Source organism: Mustela putorius, unplaced genomic scaffold, assembly GCF_011764305.1.
Source record: "Mustela putorius furo isolate JIRA1106 unplaced genomic scaffold, ASM1176430v1.1 tig00003988_pilon_pilon_pilon, whole genome shotgun sequence".
Taxonomy (NCBI): domain Eukaryota; kingdom Metazoa; phylum Chordata; class Mammalia; order Carnivora; family Mustelidae; genus Mustela; species Mustela putorius.
The window spans coordinates 321,963-347,557 of NW_025422127.1; the positions used below are offsets into that span (position 1 = coordinate 321,963).

Below are 25,595 nucleotides of genomic sequence, written 5' to 3' on the forward strand. Positions count from 1 at the left end.
ATTGGCAGCTGACTTATCCACAGAGACCTGGCAGGCCAGAAAGAGCTGACATGATATTTTCAGAGCACAAAAAGAGAAAAACATGCAGCCAAGAATACTATATCCAGCTAGGCTATCATTGAAAATAGAAGGAGAGATTAAAAGCTTCCAGGACAAAGAAAAACTGAAAGAATTTGCAAATACCAAACCAGATCAACAGGAAATATTGAAAGGGGTCCTCTAAGCAAAGAGAGAGCCTACAAGTGGTAGATCAGAAAGGAGCAGAGACCATATACAGTAACAGTCACCTTACAGGCAATACAATGGCACTAAATTCATATCTCTCAATTGTTACCCTGAATGTTAATGGGATAAATGCCCCTGTCAAAAGACACAGGGTATCAGAATGGATAAAAAAACAAAACCCATCTATATGTTGCCTCCAAGAAACTCATTTTAAGCTCGAAGACACCTCCAGATTTAAAGTGAGGGGGTGGAAAAGAATGTACCATGCTAATGGACATCAGAAGAAAGCAGGAGCGGCAATTCTTATATAAGATCAATTAGATTTTAAGCCAAAGACTATAATAAGAGATGAGGAAGGACACTATATCATACTCAAAGGGTCTGTCCAACAAGAAGATTTAACAATTTTAAATATCTATGTCCCCAACGTGGGAGCAGCCAAATATATAAACCAATTAATAACAAAATCAAAGAAACACATCAACAATAATACAGTAATAGTAGGGGACTTTAACACTCCCCTCACTGAAATGGACAGATCATCCAAGCAAAAGATCAGCAAGGAAATAAAGGCCTTAAATGACACACTTGACCAGAGGGACATCACAGATATATTCAGAACACAATATCCTTGATGAACACAGATGCGAAAATTCTCACCAAAATACTAGCCAATAGGATTCAACAGTACATTAAAAGGATTTTCACCACGACCAAGTGGGATTTATTCCAGGGCTGCAAGGTTGGTTCAGCATCCGCAAATCAGTCAATGTGATACAACACATCAATAAAAGAAAGAACAAGAACCATATGATACTCTCCATAGATGCTGAAAAAGCATTTGACAAAGTACAGCATCCCTTTCTGATCAAAACTCTTCAAAGTGTAGGGATAGAGGGCACATACCTCAATATCATCAAAGCCATCTATGAAAAACCCACTGCAAATATCATTCTCAATGGAGAAAAACTGAAAGCTTTTCCGCTAAGGTCAGGAACACGGCAGGGATGTCCATTATCACCACTGCTATTCAACATCGTACTAGAGGTCCTAGCCTCAGCAATCAGACAACAAAAGGAAATTAAAGGCATCCAAATCAGCAAAGAAGAAGTCAAATTATCACTCTTCGCAGATGATATGATACTATATGTGGGAAACCCAAAAGACTCCACTCCAAAACAGCTAGAACTTATACAGGAATTCAGTAAAGTGTCAGGATATAAAATCAATGCACAGAATTCAGTTGCATTTCTCTACACCAACAGCAAGACAGGAGAAAGAAATTAAGGAGTCAATCCCATTTACAATTGCACCCAAAACCATAAGATACCTAGGAATAAACCTAACCAAAGAGGCACAGAATCTATACTTAGAAAACTATAAAGTACTCATGAAAGAAATTGAGGAAGACACAAAGAAATGGAAAAATGTTCCATGCTCCTGGATTGGAAGAATAAATATTGTGAAAATGTCTATGCTACCTAAAGCAATCTACACATTTAATGCAATTCCTATCAAAGTACCATCCATCTTTTTCAAAGAAATGGAACAAATAATTCTAAAATTTATATGGAAGCAGAAAAGACCTCGAATAGCCAAAGGGATATTGAAAAAGAAAGCCAACGTTGGTGGCATCACAATTCCATACTTCAAGCACTATTACAAAGCTGTCATCATCAAGACAGCATGGTACTGGCACAAAAACAGACACATAGATCAATGGAACAGAATAGAGAGCCCAGAAATAGACCCTCAACTCTACAGTCAACTAATCTTCAACAAAGCAGCAAATACTGTCCAATGGAAAAAAGACAGCCTCTTCAATAAATGGTGCTGGGAATATTGGACAGCCACATGCAGAAAAATGAAATTGGACCATTTCCTTACACCACACACAAAAATAGACTCAAAATGGATGAAGGACCTCAATGTGCAAAAGGAATCCATCAAAATCCTTGAGGAGAACACAGGCAGCAACCTCTTCGACCTCAGCCGCAACAACATCTTCCGAGGAACAACGCCAAAGGCAAGGGAAGCAAGGGAAAAAATGAACTATTGGGATTTCATCAAGATCAAAAGCCTCTGCACAGCAAAGGAAACAGTTAACAAAATCAAAAGACAACTGACAGAATGGGAGAAGATATTTGCAAACGACATATCAGATAAAGGACTAGTGTCCAGAATCTATAAAGAACTTAGCAAACTCAACACCCAAAGAACAAATAATCCAATCAAGAAATGGGCAGAGGACATGAACAGACATTTCTGCAAAGAAGACATCTAGATGGTCAACAGACACATGAAAAAGTGCTCCATATCACTCGGCATCAGGGAAATACAAATCAAAACCACAATGAGATATCACCTCACACCAGTCAGAATGGCTAAAATCAACAAGTCAGTAAATGACAGAGGATGCGGAGAAAGGGGAACCCTCCTACTCTGTTGGTTGGAATGCAAGCTGGTGCAGCCACTCTGGAAAACAGCATGGAGGTTCCTCAAAATGTTGAAAATAGAACTGCCCTATGACCCAGCAATTGCTCTATTGGGTATCTACCCTAAAGATACAAGCGTAGTGATCCAAAGATGCACGTGCACCTGAATGTTTATAGCAGCAATGTCCACAATAGCCAAACTATGGAAAGAACCTAGATGTCCATCAACAGATGAATGGATCAAGAAGATGTGGTATATATACACAATGGAATACTATGCAGCCATCAAAAGAAATGAAATCTTGCCATTTGTGACAACATGGATGGAACTAGAGCATATCATGCTTAGCGAAATAAGTCAAGCAGAGAAAGACAACTATCATATGATCTCCCTGATATGAGGAAGTGGTGATGCAACATGGGGGCTTAAGTGGGTAGGAGAAGAGTCAATGAAACAAGATGGGATTGGGAGGGAGACAAACTATAAGTGACTCTTAATCTCACAAAACAAACTGAGGGTTGCTGGGGGGCAGGGGGTTTGGGAGAAGGGGGTGGGATTATGGACATTGGGGAGGGTATGTGCTTTGGTGAGTGCTGTGAAGTGTGTAAACCTGGTGATTCACAGACCTGTACCCCTGGGGATAAAAATACATGTTTATAAAAAATTAAAAAAATTAAAAAAAAAAAACCAAGAACCTCCTCAACTGACATTGCTGGTGAACACCAGAGTGAGAAGGAAAAAATTATAAAGCACTAGCAGTATTAGAGTAGCAAAAATTCTTCTTGGAAGGCAGATTAAAGTTAATAGAGATGGGGTGTCTGGGTGGCTCAGTGGGTTAAGCCTCTGCCTTTGGCTCAGGTCATGATTCAAGGGTCCTGAGATCAAGCTCCGCATCGGGCTCTCTGTTCGGCAGGGAGCCTGCTTCCTCCTCCCTCTCTCTCTCTCCCTCTCTCTCTCTCTGCCTGCCTCTCTGCCTACTTATGATCTCTGTCTGACAAATAAATAAAATATTTAAAAAATCAAGTTAATAGAGGCAATGAAAGACTTGGTACAATGTGGTAGATTACCAATTTTTAAAAATGTCATGGTGTAAAGGCACTTTTGGTAGAGCTCTGAAGTATGAATTGAGATAACTTTTTTGGTAATCTCTGTCTGAAAAAAATAATTTCTGTCAGTATGTTTGTTTCTCAAGAGAAACAGATCATATTTAGAATGGTTGTTTGTTCATTGTTATTTTTTCTGTCTCATTGCACACTGTCCCCCAAGCTTCTTTGTCAAATCTCAATTCTAATGTGTATTATGTTTTATATTCCTTAGTGTTTTGTGTGAACTCTTGTTCTGGCAATTTTGATTCATTGAATTATTCCCTGTGAGCCACCCACAGTGAGAACAGATAAAACATTACGTAAGTCGTGCTACATAAGATCTGTGTAGAAACCACATCAGACAGTTTTAAAATACTTTCTGATTTTTTTTCTCTTTCATACATTTCTCCTCTCTCACTCTCTATACTCAAGAAATAATAGGAAACTTAGGACAAAAACATTAACAATAGAAAGCAGAGAGGTACACTAAGAGGAAATTTGTTCAGGAATGTTGGTTTCCCTGAATTGCAACAATGCCAACTGCTAGTATTTTTTATGTTCTGGCCATTCTGCATGTTAGTGAGCCTGTATGAAAATCAGAGGTAAGTCAGACATAAAGAAGGCAATGGAGTCTCCCAAACTGTGTCATTTCTTCATTACTTCTCAGCTCAACTTTAAGTCAGTTTAAATAGGATATATTGGAATTTCATTTTTCAACTGGATTTATTTTTAACAATGTAAAGGGATGTTAGTACATTTTGCTTTATTATATAATTTATTCAGTCTCAAATAAAAGGAAGAAATTATCATCTCTGTGGCTGTGTTTCTAATTGAATGGAGGTTATGTAGTACTTTCTTTAAGAGAACAGACTTTAATTTTAGTTAGTCTCTGATATATTGAACACTTGTTAGCTGCACAAATATATCTAAGATACAAAACCACAGTACCCTAGTACTTTGTTTGGGAACAAAGATAAAGTTCTATCAGGGTGTCATGAAATTTAGTGAGATAGAATATAAAAGTCCTTAATATTTCATTTGAATATATAATGCCTCTGTACAATCACAGTTACTATGAATATTCTGTCCAAAGTTGGAAAACAATTCCAACTAAAAGAAGATAAATAAACCAGCTCTTCTTAAAGCATATTTAGTGCCACATGGTTTATACAGCATTTTCATTTATATTATTTCAATTAATTCCCAAAATGCCCTTGATATTTCACATCCATGGTAAACTGAGAAAACAGATGTTTAGGGAAATTAAGTACCATCTAAAGTCACAAATCCATTAAACAGCCCATTTGAATTTTTAGCCCATGTTTCTCTAACTGCAGAGCCCATAAATTTTCTGTAATAGCAATTTACCTTAGAGTGCCCCAAGTAAGAAATTAATAGGATTTTTCTACCATGATCTTGTTATGAGTTTATATATTTTTCCTTTTTTATTTGATTATTGATGACTAAATAGAGAATGGAACAGTGATATTTTCAGAATGAAACTTGAAGGTACTTTGTGGCCATCTTATTTAACAAATATGAAGTATTATTGCTAACTTTCATTTTGAATAGCTCCAAGAGTATGCCAAAAGTGTTCTTGATTTTAACCAAATGGGTGGAAAATAATTTAAGTTGAATCTAACCCATGTTCTTCCAGGGGAAATATGGATCTGTGTTCAGAAATAAAAAGATGAGCTAAATTCTCAGAGATATCCTTCATACTCTGCATGAGTACATCCTTGGGATGGCTTCAGGCTTGAGGAATTATATGCACCTTGTTAAATATTGAGGTTTTTTTCTCCACAAAGCCTGCTGAATGAATGAATGAAAACATCCATGTTGGCAATGTTGGTAAACATTAAGTGATGTTGGTAAATGAATATAGTCCATTGATTTTCATTAATATTTTTACACAATAATATAGTACGTTTCCCCCAGGTCTGTGATATTGGATCATCTCTTGGTAGAATTGTTTTAAGCCTATATTCACTGATCCTAGAAAACTGGCCTTTAAGTACTCCTTTTCAATAATGCTCACATAAACGTTTCTATATATATTAATACCTTCTTTAACAGCTCTTCATACATTCCCTCAAATGTTTCATCAGTAGCCAAAATGTGTAATTCAGTCAATTTATTCTTTTTCAGAAAGTGTTAAAATTGGTAGGGAAGTTAAGAAAATAAAGAATACACACACACACACAAAAAAAACACCTTGAAATAAGGTTAAAAATGCAGTGTATTGACACATTATTACCTATGGAAGAGTAATAATATGCCTTTTTAAAACTGTATCTCCAAAGCCAGTAAATTTAGTGCAAAAATTTCAATTTGGGGATTGAATTGAAATTCAATTCAAATGAAACCAAATATTGCCTATTTGATGAGAATGCATATTGTGGCTCCCAGGTGTTATGAGAAACTAGTGCTTCATAGGAAAAGCAAACCCTGATGAAGGAAGAGTATTGTTACTGAGCAGTGTAAAGTTAATTAAAAGAATTTAATTTCTAAAGAAATTTAATGAAACCTACTTTGAAATAATGTTTAATGACATTTTTAATTTTTTTTAAATTATATGTCAAAAAAATGGGTCTTCTTCTACATGTCCTTTCTTATAAAAGAAAGGGAAAACATCTTATAAAACAAAGACACAACCTATGTAATATGAAGCCAGGAATTGGGCACAAAATAGAGAACTTCACCTGATGGGTGTTTGTGCTGCAAGAACAAACTCAGAATGAATGAGTGAATTAAGTAGACAAATGTTTATTTTAAGCCCCCTGTGACTTCCAGGCACTGGACTGTGTTGCAAAGTCTTTGAAGGTCAGACTTTTCCTAACTTTCAGACATGCACAGCATAGTGGGGAAGTTCACATGAGGTTTTTAGCACAGATGTTTGTGGTTTGGGAAGAATCAGTCAAAGATTCATAAAATTTCCCCTGTAGATGAAAGCATGTAGGTTTTTTGCCAAATTCTGTCTCCAAACTTGGACCTCTGCTAATCCTCTCTTTGAGTTTCTTCCTTGTGTTTTCTCCTAGAAGTCTGGCAGGAGAACAACAAATAAGCAACTGGAGAATGAGAAACCACACAGAACTAACAGAGTTCATCCTCCTGGGATTGTCAGATGACCCGCAGCTTCAGGGAGTGATCTTCGTCTTTCTGTTCATCACCTACATGCTCAGCATCACTGGGAACCTGACCATTATCACCCTAACCCTGCTGGATTCCCACCTCCAGACTCCCATGTATTTCTTCCTCAGAAATTTCTCCTTATTAGAGGTTTCGTTCACCACTGTTAGCATACCCAAGTTCCTAAGTACTCTGATTACGGGAGATAAAACCATTTCCTTTAATGATTGCATTGCTCAATTCTTTTTTTTCATTCTTTTGGGAGTCACTGAATTTTACCTCCTGGCTGCCATGTCCTATGACCGTTACATTGCCATCTGCAAACCTCTGCATTACATGACCATCATGAATCCCAGAGTCTGCATACTCCTTGTCTTCTCTTCATGGCTGATTTCATTCTTAATTGTATTCCCTGCACTCATGTTGCTCTTAAACCTTAATTACTGTACGACTAATATTATTGACCATTTTACCTGTGATTTTTACCCCCTGCTGTAACTTTCTTGTTCAGACACAAAATTCCTAGAGATAATGGGATTTTCCTGGTCTCTGTTTACTTTAATGTTTACCTTGGTAATAATAATTCTGTCCTACATATATATCATCAGAACAATTTTGAGGATTCCTTCTGCTAGTCAGAGGACAAAGGCTTTTTCTACCTGTTCATCCCACATGATTGTTATCTCCATCTCCTATGGCAGCTGCATTTTTATGTATATTAAACCCTCAGCAAAAGACAGAGAGTCTCTTAGCAAGGGTGTTGCTGTGCTAAACACCTCAGTAGCCCCCATGCTGAACCCCTTTATTTACAGCCTAAGGAACCAGCAAGTCAAGCGAGCCTTCATGGACAGAGCAAGGAAGATTGTATTTTTCTCAAGCAAATGAAATGTTATGGTTTTACAAATTAGACATATTACAGGGCAATTTAAAATATACAAACATAAAATTTGAGCCACTTTTAAATCACAGTGGTTTTCCTGCTATCCTTATTCATTCTTTCTTTCTAAGAGTTTATAAACACATTTAATATATTTCCCATTCAGATGAAATAACTTCATAAGTTTTTCTGGTTCCCATTCTTCTGAAACTTTGATTAGTTGCAACGTCTTGATTATTAATTCTTTTAATTTGTAAATGTAATTTACTTTGCATTTTGTTTAGGAAAATGATTATCACGCAGAATGGAGGAGGCACTGTAATTATTGATGTGATATTTTCCTTACTCTATACAGAAAATATAATTTTGTGATTTTCAGTGATCTTTGTCAGAAATCCTTTCACCATCTTGCAGTTTCTCTAGGAAAAGAAATTCTTGAAACACCATATTATTTTTTGAAAAATGTGAAAGCTTTCATTTAAAAACCATGAAACATTGCCCACTAAATAGGGTGTGTTCATATAATTTATCTATTGTTAAAAAAAAGAATAGATATTTAACATATATATGTTTGTAGCTATGCTGCTAAATACATCTCCGTATTTCCAAAATCCATTATGACTCACTAGATATAGGTAGATATACAAGTAGATGCAGATACACACACACACACACACACACACACACACACACACACATACACCTACTGTAGAAAATAGTGAAGAAATACTGTCTTAGATATGTAGAATAAGTTCGATTTCTCTAATTCCATGGTGTAAGCTTTGCTTTCTGATGATGCTGAAATTTATATAGCTCCTTTCTACTTTTGTACTAGGTTGAAACTGGGCATGTGTCTAAATCATTTGATGCCTAAAAAACAAAATCATTTAAGTTTTATATAAAATAAAATCTTCATAACAGAGCAAAATTTTCCATTTAATATAAAGTTAGAATTTCACTTTACTCCTCCACTCACTCTACTTAAGGTGTTAAGTGCCTAAAGTATTTTGGAAAGATGTAAGTGTGTTTCTGTATGTGTGTGTGAGAGAGAGAATGAAAGAAAATTATGGATACAATAAAGTATTCTAAATAATATAAACCACTATTTAGTAATAGAAAATATACTGTAATCCTAATTCATACTGTACCTTTCCTAATGATTTCTGTGTAAAATATTCAACTGAGAAATACAGCATAGGAATTATAGAGAAGAAAATAAAATAAGTAATAGAAAATTGAAGGGTATTCAAAATATAATAGACAACTTATGAATGGTTTCTCAATTTCATTCTATCTGAAGTATATTTTGTATGTGAAAGAAGGCAAATAGTTGACAAAGTTAGGGTTTCTATGACCTCTCAACATATATTTTCCCAGAGGTAAATCAGGTGTCAGATAAATCTGGCATATATAATGTACCATAGGGATGAGAATGAACCTTTCAAGTACATAGCATAATTAGCTATCAATAAATAGTAGTTATTATTATTAACATTGGTCTCTTTAGTTAACTGCTATGGTTGTGAATAAGCACAAATTATATTTATAAAGTGGTGAGAACACTTAACTTAACTCGAGATTTACCCACTTGTATTTTTAAAGGCACAATATAGTATTGTTAACTGTAGGCAAAATGTGTACAGCAAACAATGTTCTTCAACAGTATTCATCTTCAACATCTTGAAAACTTATCCTTCTTACAGAACTGAACTTTATACCAGCTAATAGCAACTCCCCATTGCTGACCCTGCTCCATCCTAAGACAGTCGCCATTCAACTCCATTTCCATGAGATAGACTGCTTTTAACACATCATATAAGTGGAATCATGCATTTTTTGGTCCTTCCACTTGTTTCACTTAGGGTAATGTCCTCCAGATTCATCAGTGTTGTCTCATTTTTTTTTTAATTTCTTTTCAGCATAATAGTATTCATTGTTTTTGCACCACACCCAGTGCTCCATGTAATCAGTGCCCTCTCTAATACCCACCACCTGGTTCCCCCAACCTCCTACCCCCTGCCCCTTCAAAACCCGCAGATCGTTTTTCAGAGTCCATAGTCTCTCATGGTTCACCTCCCCTTCCAATTTCCCTCATTTTTAAAAGAAATAAAAATGGAAACCACCACACAATGATCAGAGTTTGTCCTGTTGAGCCTTTCTGATGATCCTGATTTCTGATTCTGATTTTACTCTGCCTATTTATCACAAACATGTTAAGTCACACTATCACAAACATGATAGTCAATGGAAACCTGACTATCATCACCCTAACTTGGGTGAGCTCTCATCTACAGAGGCCTCTGTATTTCTTAGCTAGAACTTCTCTTTCTTAGAAATTTCATTTACAATTACATGTATTCCTCGATTTCTGGGGGGTAATTATCACCAGGGATAATATCATTTCCAATAACAGTTGTGTCACCCAACTATTCTTTTTTTCCATGAAAGTAACTGAATTTCAAATTCTAATTGCCATGTCCCTTGATCACTATTATTGCCATTTGCAAGCCCCTTCATTATACAACCATTAAGAACACGAAACTCTGTAACTTGTTTATGCTATGTGCATTGCTAGGCCAGTTTCTGACCATTTTCCCACCACTTATACTGGATTACTCAGCTGGATTCCTGTGTTTCCAATGTCATTGAACACTTTGCATGTGACTATCTTTCCTTTTTGCAACTGTCTCATTCAGATACATGATTCTTTGTAGTAACTGGCTTTTGCTTAGTTGGGGTACTTTGCTATTTACTTTGGCATTGGTGATTTTGTCTTACATATACATCACATCTCCTAGTCAGAGAAAAACAATGTTTTTCTCTATTTGTTCGACTCACATGATTGCCATATCTATTTCCATATATGCCAATTCTTCTGCAAAAAAAAAGGCATTAGTGACAAAAGAAGTAGCTATTCTCAATAATTCTGTTGCCCTCATATTGAACACTTTTATTTACACCCTATTTACACACTTTTATTTACACCAAAAAGTACACAGACCTTCCAAGATGTGGTCCTTGAAGTACTATTTCATACAAACAAATCAAAGTTTTGGGTAGTATGAATGAATGTTATCATGATGATTCAATAAAAGAAAATGAAATTTAAACTAATTTCTATTATCTTCTTATATTCATGTCACAGCTACAGGAAATGCTGAGCTCATTTGCTAAACACTCTTGATAACATAGATGTGTTAATAATGAATTATGTTAACATGATAACATGAATTGTGTCTTCCTTTAAAACTATCTAAATGTTCCATTGTTGGAGGCAGGCCCCTGGCCAGGGCAGCCTCCGCCATTAAAAGATGGCGCCTGGCTAGTTGCCAGGTTAGGATTGCCTCCTGAGACTAAGCGGAACACCCAAAGAGGAAGTAAACAGCATTGGTTGCTAGCGAAGTTGTTCGTTTAGGTGCACAGCCTGATTCGCTCCCTCCTGTACCCTGCTTACTGATTGGTCATGTAAGCGTATATAAGTGTGTAGATTTGCGGAAATAAAGAGAGAGAAGATGCATCCGAACCAGGCTTCTTGTAATCCTTGCGGGACAAGGGCGATAAATGGCACTGGCACCCGGGAACTAAATAAAGGAATCTTGCAAGGTAATCCGCAGGAAAGTGGGGAGTAAAGGTCCACAGGTAAGCGGGGACATTAGCCACGTTCAAAAGTGGAAATTCCGTGGTAAAGCGGGGAGTAAAAATAGAAAAAACCTTGCAAGGGAGAAGTCCGCATGTAAGGGGGGTAAAACCACGACAAAGGTGGTGGGAAATTTGTACAAGTCTGCAATAAGAAGCGGGGCGGCCTTAGAGCCAGAATTTAGCGGTGAGTCTTTAACATCTACGTCTGTGTTGTCTGTGTGTTCTGAAGTATCTAAAGTGTGCTTGGAAGGGTCTTTAGAAGACCTGCTGAAAGCCAATGGAACTCCACTAAAAGCAAAAACTGCTCGGGCCTTTTTGAATACAGTGGAAAAGGCGGCTCCATGGTTCTTAGATGAAGGCTTGCTAAACATACCTCAATGGGACCACTTAGGGGAGGATTTGAAGAAACAGGATGCTTTAACTCTTTGCCTCAAACTTAACATGAAAAAGCACAGGCATGGGACATAGTAGTCTCCTGCAGAAATTGCGTGATCTTACTACCTGCATCGTCCTTGGGGGTTAATCCTAAGGGTTTGTTACCTAATCATATATGGCAAATGGATGTCACACATGTTTCAGAATTTGGAAAGTTAAGATATGTTCATGTCTCTATAGATACCTGCTCTGGAATAATTTTCGCCTCAGTGCATATGGGGGGGAAAAATCCGGAGATGTTATCGCCCATTGCCTACAGGCTTTTGCAGCATGGGGAAAGCCACGCCAATTAAAGACAGATAATGGTCCAGCCTACACCTCACAACCCTTTAAAGCCTTCCTACAACAACTTGACATTCACTTGATACATGGAATACCCTATAACCCACAAGGACAGAGTGTTGTGGAGCGTGCACATCTTACAATAAAAAATGCGCTTTATAAACAAAAAGGGGGAATAGGAGACACCTTCAGGTCCCCTAAAGATAAGCTCAACACCATTCTCTTTATTTTGAATTTTTTAACGTTGGAAAAAATGGGTAAATCAGCTGCAGACAAACATGCAAGTGATGCTGCTCCTTCCCCTAAGCCTTTAGTACTTTGGAAGGAAATCCTCACAGGAAAGTGGAATGGACCAGATCCAGTGTTAATATGGAGTAGGGGGTCTGTATGTGTTTTTCCACAGGAAAAGGAGGCTCCAATTTGGATCCCAGAGCGGCTGGTGCGTGCAGCCTTGCCTCCAAACACCAGTCATGATGCTGAAGATGCTGATGATAACTCTGGGGATGCTACACCTCCTGCGGCAGACTCAAGCCAGAGAGCTGTGAGCAGTGGTTAAAGCATGGCTATATCCTTTACCAGTGACTAACTCTTCTCTTATATTCCCTCCTCTCCCTTTGATGCATGGCAGGTCTGTAACTTGCTAGGAGCATGTACTGATATCTCAGCAGTGTCCATGTTAAATGGTGGCAAATTCCTCAACTGTTCTTATAAACAAAATGACTCTAGTACCTTTGAGACAACAGTTAATGTGTCTTGTCCCAATAATATTACTTATCAGCCCACCCCCATATGGGTCTCACCACCATTCCTTTTCCTTGTAACAAATGCTAGTGAGCTGAATGATACATTGAATTGCACTAAGAATTGCTATCTTTCCCTGTGCTGGAATGTCATGGCCTTCAAGCTGGCTGTGATTATGCGTATCCCTACCCACGTTCCTATCCCAGTTTCCATTCTAGAGGACAAGTTACTGGTGGTGCTATCCAGAAAGAAGAGAGATTTTGGTATCACAGCCGCCGTTGTGACAGCACTGGCTATATCTACAGCAGCTGTCATGGCAGCAGCAGTCTCGCTTGCTGCAACTATACCCACTGCGGAAGCTGTGAACACCCTTGCAGAAGGAACGGCGGCTGCCCTTCAAACACAGACTCAGATCAATGCACATCTGCAAGCAGGAATCCTGATAGTCAACCAGAGAGTGGATTTGGTTCAAGAACAAGTGGACATATGGGGGGCCCTATTGGGACTGGGATGTATAGTACCCTTCCTGGCAATTTGTGTAACTCCCATAGCCTATACTAATATGAGTGACTTACAGAATGTCTCCCGACAGCTCTCCCAATACTTGCGGGGGAATTAGTCCGCAGAATTCCAAAACTGTACTCTGCACCTGCTACTAGGCATAACAAAGATAAATAACACCAGAGGTGAGCTTGCAACCCTCCCAGAGATAATCAAAACATTGCAAGTTGTGTTAACCTTTACGAAAGAATGGGCTAGCGTAATTGGTCTGATGACAATCCTCGTAGTGGGCTTGATTCTGCTAGTAAGGAAACTGCAAATTTGGAGGCGACAGCAACCTAGGCAACAGCAAGCCATGGTGCAGGCCTTGTTAGCCATCGAGGCTGGAACATCCCCCCAAGTGTGGCTAAGTATGCTGGATCGGTAGTCAACGACAGGTAAGATTGGTGGGGGAAATATACCAACCTAAGACAGGACACAGATCATTGATATCTGCCGTCTGATGACAGGTAAGGATATTTCCTGCCACTGACAACCTAAGACAGGCACGATGCCTGCCATAAAAGAAAAAAGGGGGAGATGTCGGAGGCAGGCCCCTGGCCAGGGCGGCCTCTGCCATTAAAAGATGGCACCTGGCTAGTTGCCAGGTTAGGATTGCCTCGTGAGACTAAGCGGAACACCCAAAGAGGAAGTAAACAGCATTGGTTGCTAGCGAAGTTGTTCGTTTAGGTGCACAGCCTGATTCGCTCGCTCCTGTAGCCTGCTCGCTGATTGGTCATGTAAGCGTATATAAGTGTGTAGACTTGCGGAAATAAAGAGAGAAGATGCATCTGAACCAGGCTTCTTGTCGTCCTTGTGGGGCGAGGGCGAAAATTCCATGTCAGGGATTTATGATTATGAATATAAAACTAGTAGTTATGGAATGTAAATCATTTGCCAACTATTTTGATTAATCAAAATGTTCTATCAAAAACACTAATTCCAAGAAATATATAGCCCCATATTTTTTGCCACATTATTCACAATAGTCAAGATACAGAAGCAATCCAAGTGTATATTGACAGAGGAAAGGATAAAGATGTTGCAAAATATATAACAGAAAATTACTCAGCCATAAAAAAAGCATACGAACCTTTTGTTCATATTTATTGCCACTAGCAACAATGTGGATTGATCTAGAAGGTGTTTTGCTAAATGAAGTAAGTCAGACAGAGAAAGACAGATACCATATGATTTCACATATTTGGAATTGCAAAAATAAAACAAAGCAATGAGTAAAGAAGCAAACTAAACTGAAAGAGATCCATAAATACATAGAATAAACCAATGGTTGCCAGAAGGAGCGGGGGGGTGATGGGCAAAATGTGTGAAGGGAGTAAAATGTACAGACTTTCAATTATGGAATAAATAAGTCACAGGAATAGAAGGTACTGCATAACGAATGCAGTCAGTGCTATTTTAATAGCTCTGAATGGTGATAGATGGCAACTGCACTTGTGGTGAGCACAGCATAATGTATGGATTTCTTGAAATGTTATATTGTACAACTGAAACTAATGTAATACTGTGTGTCAAATAAACTTCAGTAAAAAATATTTTATACTGTAATGACTTAAAGTCAATATTGTTTCAATTTATTTTAAATTATTTTCTCTTACTGATATAAAATTATTTTTCCTTTTAAATGTTACCTGAATCATGAAATAAGTATCTACAGCACCATTGTTTTTGCACACTATCTGTAGTGTCTGTCCAGTTCTTCCCATTCAGTTAGTAAACTTGGATACATATGTTACGACTTACAAATTATCTGAACGTCATATATCCTATGTTTCCTAGATATGAAGTCAGGTATTAAATCTTGTTTTATAAGGTCTTGTTATTTTCTGCATTATTTTTTATAAAAATATATAACAGATAAATATTTAGGCAGCCACTATATTTTTTATTTTTTTAAAAAATGTTATTTATTTATTTATTTAAGAGACACAGAGAGAGAAGATGTGCATGGTTGAGGAGAGGAGCAGAGGGAAAGGGACAAGCAGACTCTGCTCTGGACATGGAGCCTGACACAGGGCTTGAAATCAAGACTCTGAGATCTTGACCCAAGCAGAAATCAAGAGTTGGCCACTTAACCAATTGACCCACCCAGGCACCCCAAGGCAGCCACTCTTACACCAACTGAAAGTTTGATAGGAATTTCACAAATAGCAACTCTTCTATAGAGAACATATATTTTGTGTCAAATGCAAGACAAGGTATGTTCCATGACATATCATATTTAATCTTCACAGCTATATGACACATTAGACATGATTATCCCTTTTTACCAATGTGTAAATTGATGTTAGATATGTTGAATGATTTTCCTAAGGTCTTGAACTATAACAGTCAATATAATAGTCCAACTTGAAAAACAAAACAAAATTTTGTGTTTGCTCTCATACATACAGATATGTGTGTGTATGTGTGTGTGAAATGCTGTAAGATTTGAAAATTTTTCATAGCTTTACTATAATAAGCGCAGTGTTACTGGTGTTTTTACTAACCTTATCTTATCTGTACATAATTATATTATTATAGTATTATAGTATAGTCAGGGAGGGTACTAACTCTGAATATAATACTTGACATATAGGAGGGGAGGAGAAGATGGTGGAGGAGTAAGAGACCAAAATATCATCAGGTCCATGAGTTCAGGTAGATAATCACCAAACCATTCTGAACACCTACAAACTCAATAAGAGAAAGAAGAGAAAAAGAGCAGCAGTTCTAGGAACAGAAAATCAACCACTTTCCAGAAGGTAGGAGGTGCAGAGAAGCGAATCCAAGGCAACATACAGGAAGATAGACCACGGGGGGTGGGGCTGGCCCCGACAAGTGAGAGAGAGCAACAGAACACAAAATTGGAATTTTATAAGTCTATTCCACTGAGGGACATTGCTCTAGAGGCTAAGCTGTGCAGAAGTTTTGATCTTGATGAAGTCCCAATAGTTCATTGTTGCCCTTCCTTTTCTTGCCTTTGGTGATGTTTCTAGGAAGAAGTTGTTGTGGCTGAGGTTAAAGAGTTGCTGCCTGTGTTCTCCTCAGGGATTTTGATGGATTCCTTTCTCACATTGAGGTCTTTCATCCATTTGGAGTCTATTATTGTGTGTGGTGTAGGGAAATTGTCCTGTTTCATTTTTCCGCGTGTGGCTGTCCAATTTTCCCAACACCATTTGTTGAAGAGATTGTCTTTTTTCCATTGGACATTCTTTCCTGCTTTGTCAAAGATTAGTTGACCGTAGAGTTGAAGATCTATTTCTAGGCTCTCTATTCTGTTCCATTGATCAATGTGTCTGTTTTTGTCTTGATGATGACAGCTTTGTAACAGAACTTGAAGTCTGGAATTGTGATGCCACCAACTTTGGCTTTCTTTTTCAACATACCTCTAGCTATTTGAGGCCTTTGTGGTTCCATACAAATTTTAGGATTATTTGTTCAATTTCTTTGAAAAAAAATTATGGCATTTTGATAGGGATTGCATTAAACTTGTAGCTCACTCTAGGTAACATAGACATTTTCACAATATTTGTTCTTCCAATCCATGAGCATGGAACATTTTTCATTTCTTTGTCTCTTCTCAATTTCTTTCATGAGTACTTTAAAGTTTTCTGAGTACAGATTCTTTGCCTCTTTGGCTAGGTTTATTCCTAGGTATCTTATGGTTTGGGGTGCAATTGTAAATGGATTGACTCCTTAATTTCTCTTTCTTCTGTCCTGTTGTTGGTGTATAGAAATGCAACTGGTTTCTGTTCATTGATTTTATATACTGACACTTTACTGAATTCCTATACAAGTTCTAGCAGATTCGGAGTGGTCTTTTGGGTTTTCCACATAAAGTATCATATCATCTGCAAAGGGTGAGAGTTTGGCTTCTTCTTTGCTAATTTGGATGCCTTTAATTACTTTTTCTTGTCTGATTGCTGAGGCTAGGACTTTTAGTATTATGTTGAATATGGTGATAATGGACATCCCTGACATGCTCCTGAACTTAGCAAAAAAGCTGTGTTTTTCTCTATTGAGAATGATATTCGTTGTGGGTTTTTCATAGATGGCATGGATGATATTGAGGAATATACCCTCTATCCCTACACTTTGAAGAGTTTTGATCAAGAAATGATGCTGTACTTTGTCAAATGCTTTTTTTAGCATCTATTGAGAGTATCATATGGTTCTTGTTGTTTCTTTTATTAAGGTATTGTATCACATTGATTGATTTGCAGATGTTGAATCAACCTTGCAACCCTGGAATAAATTCCACTTAGTCATGGTAAGTAATCCTTTTAATGGATCCTATTGGCTAATATTTTGGTGAGAATTTTTGCATCTGTATTCATTAAGGATATTGGTCTATAATTCTCTTTTTTGATGGGGTCTTTGGTTTGGGGATCAAGATAATGATGGCCTCATAAAATGAGTTTGGAAGTTTTCCTTCTATTTCTATTTTTTTGGAACAGTTTCAGAATAGGAATTAATTCTTTAAATGCTTGGTGTAATTCCCCTGGGAAGCTGTCTGGCCCTGGACTCTTATTTGTTGGGAGATTTTTGATGACTGCTTCAATCTCTTTACTGGCTATGGGTCTGTTTAGGTTTTCTATTTCTTCCTGGTTCAGTTGTAGTAGTTTATATGTCTCTAGGAATGCATCCATTTCTTCCAGGTTATCAAATCTGCTGGCGTATAGTTGCTCATAATATTTTCTTAAAATTGTTTGTATTTCTTTGGTGTTAGTTGTGATCTCTCCTCTTTCATTAATGATTTCATTTATTCTGGCCAGGGGTTTTTCAATCTTTTTTTTTTTTTTTTTTTTTTTTTTGAAGAACCAGCTCCTAGTTTTGTTTGTTTGTTTTATTGTTTTTTTGGTTTCTATTTTATTGATTTCTGCTCTGATCTTTAATATTTCTCTTCTCCTGCTGTATTTATGCTTTCTTTGCTGTTCTCTCTCCAGCTCCTTTAGGTGTAAGGTTAGGTTGTATACTTGAGATATTTCTTGTTTCTTGAGTAAGGTCTGTATTGCTATATGATTTCCTCTCAGGACCACTTTTGCTGTGTCTCAAAGATTTCAAACAGTCGTGTTTTCATTTTCATTTGTTTACACACACACACACACACACACACATATTAGACTGGTGAATAAAACAGAGCCACACACTTGATTTTGGGTGATTTTGGTCTGTTAGAAGAAATCGCCTCCCCAAAATTTAAAGAAATATATATATATGTGTGTGTGTGTGTGTGTGTGTGTGTATACACAAAAATTAGGGTAAACATGATGAAGGGATGGAATATGACCGTAAGGATAAAATTTTTTTTAAAAACTCGAAAAAAGGAGTTCATAGGATAAGTTGGTTGGGAAAGGAAAGAAAAAGAAAGTGGAGAGAATTTGCTCAGGCTGGAGACTAAAACAAAGCCCTGTGCTAGATTTAGGGTATATTTTGATCTATTAGAAGAAGTTGTATCCCAAAATTTTTTAGAAGAAAAACTCTATATGTATACAAAAAGTAAAGTTAGATACAGTGAAGGATAAAATATGACTATAATAATAAATGTTCAAAAAGATTTTTTAAAGAAAGGTATTGTTAAGATAAACTAGTTAAAAATGTTAAAAGAGGAAATAATAAAAGTTTAAAAATTAGAATAAGAAAAAAATAAAATTAAAATATTTTAATTAACTTTGCAAGTCTAAAGAATCATGGGGAGAAAGCCATGAATTCCATGAATTGCTTTCCCTTTCTCTGGAATCCATTGTTCTACTTGATCAGTGAGCTTTTTCTTGGCTGGATGTTCTTGCTGATGTTCTGGGTGAGGGGCCTGTTGTAGTGATTCTCAAGTGTCTTTGCCCAAGGTGGAATTGTATTACCCTTGCCAGGGGCTGCGCTAAATAATCTGCTCGGGTTCACTTTTGGGAGCTTTTGTTCCCTGAATGCTTTCTGTAGAGCTCTGGAGGATGGGAATGAAAATGGCAGCCAACCAGTCTCCTGTCTGGAGGAGCCAAGAGCTTGGGGCCCCTCTCCTCAGTGTGCCCTCAGAGAAAAGCACTCAATCACTGCCATCTCCATTGTCTCCATCCATCTCAGGGCTCACCCAACCTGTGACCGAGTGTTTCTGTCTCTGGCACACATCTCCATTTGGAGTCTCCAAACCCAGCAGATTCCTGACACTTTGCTCTTCTGGGGGGGTGTGTCTCCCTGGATCTGCCATTTGTGGAGGCCCTGCTCAAAGAACAGTGGCCTGACCATGCCACAGATCACAGTTTAAGGTAACCTTGAGCAAAGACCTCAGTCCTTGGCTCTGTCTCTGTAGCTGGCTTTCCTGCTCTAACACCTCCACACTCTGCTACAGTCAGACACCCTTGATCTTTCTGTGACCCTGTGGGACCTGAGACAACACTGTACCCATGAGGGCTCCACTCCCACTTAGCCTCCGGAGTGATGTCCCTCAGTGAAATAGACTTTTAAAAGTTCTCTGTTGCTCTGCCGCTTGCCAGGAGCTGGCCCCTTACACCATGATCTATCTTCCTGTCATTTTGGATTCACTTCTCCACAGGTCTTACTTTCCAGAAAGGGTCAATTTTCTGTTTCTATAATTTCTTCTCTTCTTCTCTTTGATCTCCTGTTGGATTTGTAGGTGTTTGGATGGTTTGATAACTATCCAACTGAACTCCCGCAACCTGGTTTGATAACTATCTAACTGAACTCCTGTGACCTGAACAGCCTGCTAATCCTCTGCCATCTTGACTCCTCCCCTAGAAGCTTTTTAAATTTTCATCTTTACAGTCATATTCCATCCCTTCATCATGCATACCCTTATTTTTCTGTATCTATATATACATGTTCTCTCATTCAACTATTCTTATCTGGATAAAATCATAAGGCAGAAAAATGCACCCCCCCAAAAAAAGAACAAGAGGCAGTATCATATGCTAGGAACCTAATCAATACGGATGTTAGCAATATGTCAGAACTAGAGTGCATATTGAGGATTATCAAGGTGCTAGCTGGGCTTGAAAAAACCATGGAAAATATTAGATAATCCCTTTCTGGAGAAGTAAAATCCCTTTCAGGAATAATAAAAGAACTAAAATCTAATGAAGTTGAAATTAAAAAAGCTATTAATGATGAGCAATAAAAAATAGAGACTCTTACTGCTAGAATAAATGAGACAGAAGAGAGAGTTAGTGACATAGAAGACCAAGTGATGGAGAATAATGAAGCTGAGAAAAAGAGAGGAAAACAACTACCGGACCATGAGGGGAGAATTCGAGAGTTAAATAATACCATAAGATGAAACAATACTAGAATAATTGGGTTTCCAGAAGAAAAAGAAAAGGGGGGGTGGAGAAGGTATATTGGCACAAATTATAGCAAAGAATTTCCTTAATTTGGCAAGGGGAACAATCATCAAAATCCAGGAGACACAGAAATTACCCCTCAAAATCAATAAGAATAGGTCCACAGCCCATCACCTAATGGTAAAACTTACAAGTCTTAGTGACAAAGAGAAAATCCTGAAAGCAGCCTAGGACAAGAAGTCTGTAACAAACAATGGTAAAAATATTAGATTGGCAGGAGATTTATCTACAGAGACCTGACAGGACACAAAGCACTGTCATGATATATTCAGAGCACTAAATGAGAAAAACATGCAGCTAAGAATACTATATCCAGCTAGGCTATCACTGAAAATAGAAGGAGATATAAAAAGCTTCCAGGACAAACAAAAACTAAAAGAATTTGTAAACACCAAATGGTCTCTATAGGAAATAGTGAAAGAGGTCCTTTAAGCAAAGGAGAGACTAAAAGTAGTAGACCAGAAAGGAACAGAGACAATATACAGTAACAGTCACCTTACAGGCAATACAATGGCATAGCATGTCTAAATTCATGCCTTTCAATAGTTACCCTGAATGTAAATGGCCTAAATACCCCAATCAAAAGACACAGGGTATCAGAATGGATAAAAACACCAAACCCATCAGTGTGCTTTCTACAAGAAACTTATTTTAGACCCAAAGACACCTCCATATTTAAAGTGAGGGGGTGAAAAACAATGTACCATGCTAATGGATATCAAAAGAAAGCTGAGGTGGCAATCAGTTTATCAGATAAATTAGATTTTAAGCTAAAGACAGCAATAAGAGATGAGGGAGGACTTTATATCATACTCAAAGGTCTGTCCAAAAAGAGTATCTAACAATTTTAAATATCTATGCCCCTAACATGGGAGCAGCCAACTAAATGAACCAAAAAATAACAAAACCAAAGAAAAACTCAACAATAATACAATAATAGAAGGGCACATTAACACCCCCCCCTGAAATGGACAGATCATCCAAGCAAAATATCAACAAGGAAATAAAGGCCTTTTACTAACACACTGGATGACATGCTGGATGGACATCATAGGTATATTCAGAACATTCCATCCCAAAACAACAGAATACACATTCTTCTCTAGTGAACATGGAACATTCTCCAGAATCGATCACATCTTGGGTCACAAATCAGTTTTCAACTGGTACCAAAATACTGGGATCATTCCCTGCATATTCTTTTCCCATTCTTGTTATCATTCTATATTCAGTTCTTTTGAATAATTTATTTGATACCTACTAGCTTGGAGAGCCACTTTTATGGAGATGTTTTAGTATATGATAAAAATGTAATGTTTTCTTATAAGATTAAGTTGTCTCAGTATTTTACTCAGCAAAAGAAGAAATGGAAGATTCTATTCTTGAGAGAAATCCTGATTTAATAAATTCAGGAAACATCCCCCAAAAGCTGTGCACATTTAGTTATTTTCTCATTTAGATTATATGCAAAATATTTCATGTGCTTCTGGCTGATTTCTTATGCCCTTTCTATCTCTTTGGGCATTATCACAAAAGTTTCTTGTTCCAATATTGGTGCAACTGTTGATAACATTTTTACAATCCTTACTGTATTTTCCCCTAGGTCCTTGTTGGCACATTTAATTCACTGAAGTATTAGCTCTGAGACATAGGCATATATGGTAAATAAAATGTGCTTTATGCAGGGGAAAATCCACATAGAATCTTCTTCCAGAAAGGCCCAAAATAATTCCAAAACTAACTTCTCTTCACTATTTTTGCTTCCATAGCTACAGTGAAAAATGTATAAAAGAATATTGGCTATAGGAATAAAATAATTCCAATGTATTGAGAAAGGCTGATTTTTAAAATACTGAATCTCTTAACCTAAAACTGAAATAGTTATCAATTTCCTTTTTTTTTTTAACCATTTCAACCAGCTGATGATTGTCATTTATGTGACAAATAGAGGTAAGATTGTAAAGTTGTAGCCAATGGAAAATTTCTTTTTCTTAGCACTGATTCATTAATGTTTACCTTAACTTTTCATTGGAATACATAGAATAATTTGGGTTTCTTATGTCAGCTGTATTTATCAAAGATTATGAAAAATGAGTACGTTACCTTTCCTGCTTGTCATAATAATTTATTCCTCTATTAATTTTCATAAAACTATTGTCACTCAATTTGATCTTCCTCATTGAATACAGTTTAATAAATAGTAAATGCTCTGGTTTCAGGCAGAAAGACTTAGAATTCCAATTCTACTATCAACTATTATCTAATGTCTGATCTTGCTTATTATACTTAATCTCTTTCATTGTCAGTGTCTTCAAATTAACAGAGATAATGCATACTGAGTAAATGAGATAAGTGCAATAGTTTTGGTGTTTTTTTTTTTTTTTGCTGTTGCTGTTGTTTATTTATTTATTTGACAGACAGAAATCACAAGTCGGCAGAGAGGCAGGTAGAGAGAAAGGGGGAGGTAGGCTCCCTGCGGAGCAGAGAACCCGATGCAGGGCTCGATCCCAGGACCCTGGGATCATGACCTGAGCTGAAGTCAGAGGCTTTAACCCACTGAGCCACCCAGGTGCCCCAGTTTTGGTGTTTAAAGTGGGGCTGTATTCCTCAAATATGTTCATTGACTTTATTTTTGGAAGAATAAAGATAATATTAACCACTGTCTGGGAGTACATTTTATAAAAATTCTGTATAATTTAATTTTATTTTTTCTTAAATTATCCCTCATGATTATTCCATGACATATTATTCCCACTTTTAAATGAAGGAAAAACTAAAATTCAGAGAGATTAAGAGAGATTAAGTAATTTGTCTAAAGTCAGAATACTATAATGTGACTAAGTTGCATTTTTAATCCATTTCTCTTTGAAGGCAAAGCCCACAAATGCCCCAACAATATCACTTATTTTAAGTAAATATTAAGTGCTAATGCTTTGTTTTTTAAGAATTCCTTTCCTTCTTTACATTAAAAATTATCCCCAAATATAGATACCTAGTTAACAAATTGAGATAATCCGGATATATGTAGAATATCTCTATGAAAACCTACAGATTTTGAGAGTAATTTATATGATTACTGCTTTTCCTTTGTTATTCCTATTCATTCTGTTTGATGCTTTGATCTTATTTGGGATCCAAATTCTCCCTTTCTATTTAATTTTTTTTCCCCCCAGGGGACTGACTCAGGGAAACAAAATTCTGAACCAATTTGAGGAATATTCTGAGACATTACTAAACTAATAATCTGAAAAACAACAACAACAACAACAACAAAAAAAAACCTAAATTGGTTCTCCATGAGATTTTTTATATTTAGTCACCATGAAGTTCTTGCATGACATTAACTATCAGCAAACATGGTCAGGAATGGAGTGAATCGTTCCAGAAAAAAAACTGGTTGCTATAAAACCAAATTGTTACTCAAGATACCACATTAAACCAATATTTTGTTCTCTTCTTTGACAAATTAGCCTCACATCTAAATCTAACACCAAGAAAAAAGAGTGTCATGTGAGAGAGAAAGAGAATTGGAAAACTGTGTACTAATTTGTGGGTGAAAATTTCCTGAAAATATGTATTCACAACTTTCTTTAAGGGGTTTTAACTAATGAAGAGAGGATTTAGCACACAGAATTAAAGAATTCTCTCCTTTTAAATTAAGGGGAGAGTGCAGGGTGATAAAGTTAGTTTCCAATTATATTGTGGAATCATGGTGCTCTTTACTACTTCTTCTAATTGTTACAAAAGTAAACAATCTCTTTATCTTTAGTAGGTTTTAAAAATTCTTTTTTTTTTTAATTGGACTATCTGGGGAATGCTATTGTTCTTTTTTCAAAATGTATATGGAATGGCAGAAGTGTCCTAAAAATCATTTCCAGTATTTTATTTAACAAAATAGCAAATAGTTGTTTATACAATATGTTAATTTTCACTTTCAATGAAAGACACACTTGATTCAACAATTAGATATCCATGATAGAGTGGAATTCATTGAAAAGAAAGGAGCAAATGGGACTACAAATCTCGTGAACATAAGTTACATGTGACTGGGTAAAATAAACATGGATAAGTAGTTAGGAAGGAAAACTTGAAATGATGTTTTAGAATCTTGGATATATTTTTAATCACTCTACCAAAAACATCAGAAGAAGAAATAACTTAACAGATCAACGAGGGTACTCACAATGTTAATTATAGAGGATTGTTTATTGAGAACAATGACTTTTATGATTGAGATATTGATCATACACTAGAATTCCCATAAGTTTGATTACAAAATATGTCATTGTGATGTCTGTTTAAAAGCTCTTCAGCCTGCTTCCTCCAGTCCTGAGAAATAGCAAAAGAAATGTTCATTTCCTGTGACTTTCATAAGCTTTCCTGGTAGCATTGGAATTTGCCTTAAATAACCAACAGCAATATTTTTTTTTGCTAAACAGTGTGAAGTGAGTAAAAAGAGAGCTCAGACATGTAAGGGGAAGAAAAGAGCAAGAAACTTCACAGTATTATGATGCATACCAGTAATAAAAAATTCTACATCTTAAACTAAATATCCTATTGCAAAACTTCCTTCATGACTCTGAATTGAACACTTTACTATTTAGTGAGAATACACAGATTGAGGGATATGATAATGGACTGGTTTGATTTACTGAGAAAAATTTAACTTCACTTTAAAATGCATTGTATTATTTAAGTTATTATTATTCAGGAAAAGAATATAAAGGGAGTTCATGGGCTGTCTTATCCTATACTCCAAGGTATTGGCATAATAAAGCTTCTATAACTGAATACTCATGTAGATAAAAGGAAAAATATAAAATTATAATATGGGATAGAAAGCAGAATTCATAT

General features: G+C 36.7%; 2 pseudogenes; both read left to right on the forward strand.

Annotated features, from left to right (window-relative positions):
- The first annotated feature begins 6,821 nt into the window (after positions 1-6,821).
- On the forward strand, positions 6,822-7,760 carry LOC101679089 (annotated as a pseudogene).
- Positions 7,761-10,193: 2,433 nt separating this feature from the next.
- On the forward strand, positions 10,194-10,812 carry LOC106004566 (annotated as a pseudogene).
- Positions 10,813-25,595: the final 14,783 nt, after the last annotated feature.